The sequence below is a fragment of the Polyodon spathula genome, chromosome 13 (assembly GCF_017654505.1).
Source record: "Polyodon spathula isolate WHYD16114869_AA chromosome 13, ASM1765450v1, whole genome shotgun sequence".
In the NCBI taxonomy this organism is placed as follows: Eukaryota; Metazoa; Chordata; class Actinopteri; order Acipenseriformes; family Polyodontidae; genus Polyodon; species Polyodon spathula.
The window spans coordinates 14551180-14554582 of NC_054546.1; positions in this window are offsets into that span (position 1 = coordinate 14551180).

Consider the following 3403-nt stretch of genomic DNA (forward strand, 5'->3'; position numbering starts at 1 on the left):
TACCTGTGCTTGCAATCCTAGAGTCAGTTCACTTGAGACAGCAGTCATTACTGCAGTCTTGGATAAGGAAGGCCCTGCAACCCAAGCACCTACTATCAGCCCTCCCTGAAAGTATGTCAGAGTTGTTGTCTTGCCAATCATGACAGAGATGGACAGGGAGGTACAGCTTTTACATATTGCAGATGTTGCTACTTTCAAGTGCTGTTGAGAGCAAGCCTGTACACAAGAGAAAAATGGCACAACATGTTACAGGCAATTACTCACGGTGTATAACCGCATTCAAAAAAGCCAAGCATTTGTCAGGATTATCTTTAAAGAGCTGTGGGAAGTGGAGAACCAAAGGAATACATTTACTGCAACACCTCATAAGGTGTTGACTGCAGTGCTGCTACCGGCAGTGGTAGTTATTTAAACGTTACTGTTTAAAGGCATGCTAACCAAGGTTTTAAAATCTCAGAACCTCAGAACATACGGGCAGAATGTCTAGCTTTAAAAAACAAACTGAGCAGAGGCAAATCAAAACTGAAAAGGTAAATACGTTTGTAATTTAAAGAGTAGGTCAGGTTCTGACCTACCATGGGGTAATCAGGGTTAACTAACGCTTGTGACATAATCATTAGTCCCCCTTTTCTTGTGTTGAAGATCCTTTGTTGTTTTCTGCTATTTTCTAATTCAATTCAAAGAACAAGGCTATAGAAGTTAAAGTTGTATTTGTTTCCGGTACCCATCCTGTGTTGCGGTTCAGTTTCATTTCAATAGTCAAACTGTAGATTATTAAATTAATGCATGAAAAGAAACCCACCAAAATATCTTCAGCACAAGAAAATGAGGACATGTGATACTGCTACTAATGCTAATAATAAGAGGCAAGAAAATAGATTGTATCACTGTTTGTCACTCTTGTTAAATTGTTGTTTTTTCTTTTTGTTGAAAAACTTGAAAAAGTAATAAATAAAAAATGGATGGGAAGATATGGAGAAAGTGGAATGAAAATCTAAATAAAATAAAGTGAAGCAGGCCTCTTACTGTGTTAAAGACAGTTGTACTCAAGCCAAAAGAACTGGTGTCCACAATTGAGTAAAACTTATTGTCAGATTTTCTTTTCTATTATTACTGGTCCCCATTTTATTATGCTGAGAATATTCAGGTGTCACTCCTTTTTTTATGGTTATGCAAATATTTCAAATACAACGCTGTAGATACTCAGCTGCATCCTGGTACTTGTTCGGCTGGTCACATGGTCTGATTACAGCTACATCATTGCAGTTTGAACTACAGCACACATTAAGTCATTCGGTACCAGCTATTCGTATTTATATACATGCAAAGACCCATATGTATCTATGGTGCTAATATGAAGTAAGAACATGGATTACAGTCCTTGGTTACCACTCCTTCAGGGTGTCATTAACGCATTTAGCACGTTTTACATTTTCTGTAGACCATGTGATTCTGCTACACCCTTGGTTTGCATTATATAACGTTAGTGGCATCACCTGTGTGTCTTCTTCATGTTGCAGAATGCGACCTCATGGACAGGTAAGCCTCATGACTGATTCATTTGTTAGGCAAATCTATGACATGGAAAAGCTGAATATCCCTGTTGCAAGGCTGTTTCAGCCACTCTGGCGTAACACCAGGAACTTGGATAGCAGGTGTTTCCACATCCAAAAAAAAATCCAAGATACAAGGCTGATGTTTCATGAGGTACAGTCTTAACAGTTTAGAGTTCCTGCCCCCCTACTCCGAAGAAATCAGAGGCAGTAATCACTGAGGAAGTCACATATCCTTCCAGAACAATTGAAAATGTATTCCACCCTGCTTGATTCACCCTATTGACAGGGATTTCTAATATTCTGTCCCACCCTGTATATGTATCTGCTAATTAGATGTGACACACCCTAAACTGTCATTTTCTAATATAATAATCAGTAAACTTCATGAATCATCAAGTGTTTCATCATACCGATAGCTCTATTTCTGAATTTACTACATGGCAGGGATGTATACTACTGACATACATTACTTGGGTTGAGTGCTTGAACCTCCTTGTCCTGTTTTGTTTCAGTAATATTCATTTGCAACTTCAATCTTACTTAATTCCCAAAGATTTCAGGTATGTATATATATATATATATATATATATATATATATATATATATATATATATATATATATATAATTTTCTTTTTTTACATTTTCATGTTTTTTGTATAAAATGACCGACCCTTTAGAACTTATTTGGTTTTATTTTTTGTAACTCTGGAATAACATTTGACTCATTACTTAACAGAGTGTGATTAAGCTCTTATGTTACTTGATGTTGATGAAAACTGATAAATGAGAATAATTATGTATGAAGTTCATTAGCAATCCTAATTGCTTTACTGCATAAAAGGTTTGCTATGTATATATTATATAGGGCACTGAAGTTCTTAAGTAGGATCTTTACAAACATCAAGTTAAAGCATAGTAAGTAAAGCAGGTTATGAATTTGTGTAAAATACATTTCTTTTAGAAATACATTCTCTTGCCACCCTAGGGTCCTGTGAAATACATTTCATATTGTATTGTCTACTACGGTTCACAGAATGTATTTTTAGCAGTAAATTAAACTAGTTGACCTGCAAAGTCCTGTGGTGGTCTACTGTTCAATTTAATAAATTAGGCTTGGTTCTCATGTGGATGACTATGAATAACCAAAGAAAAAATAGAAAATGTAATGGAAAAAAGCCCAGATGTCTCTTTATTCAAGTACTGTAGTTTTTCAGTGCAGCAGAACATCAGCATCCAGGGAATGGGAACCAGACTGTTAAAGAGAACATTTCCTCTGTATAGACTAGGAATGGAAAGACCACCTTATTAAAGGCAAAGCCTATTTTTGGTATATATTTTTATGTTATATATTCTTATGTTATATTGTTATTTTTTTATGGACAATTCATACTTCTGATGGATCCAAAGCAGGGGTGTGTAACCTGTCCTGTGTGTTGCACACGGCTTCCCATGGCAATCTGCAACCCTTAAATACATACCTACCCTACTGGGATACTTAGGTAATGTGAGAAAGCAGGTAGAATTATTATCTAAAATTACAAATGATTAAAATCCAAGAATTAAACTTCTTAGAACTGAGCCGTGTGGTGAGGTATCTTGGGGCCCCAAGGGTGTGTAAAGGCCACACACCTGGACCTTACCGTGCAGTAGGTAAGCTCAGTTTTCTCACCTTGATCAAACTGCTGACCATGTTTTGAAATGGGTGTAGCACATTGTGTTTTCTTCAGGAATAAGACTGAAACATGGACAGTGCTTTCATGACGTTAGTAAAGTGATATACATTGTAAAACAAGGCAGGATTCACATTTTGTATACAGTGTCTTACATCTAAAAGAACACACAATCC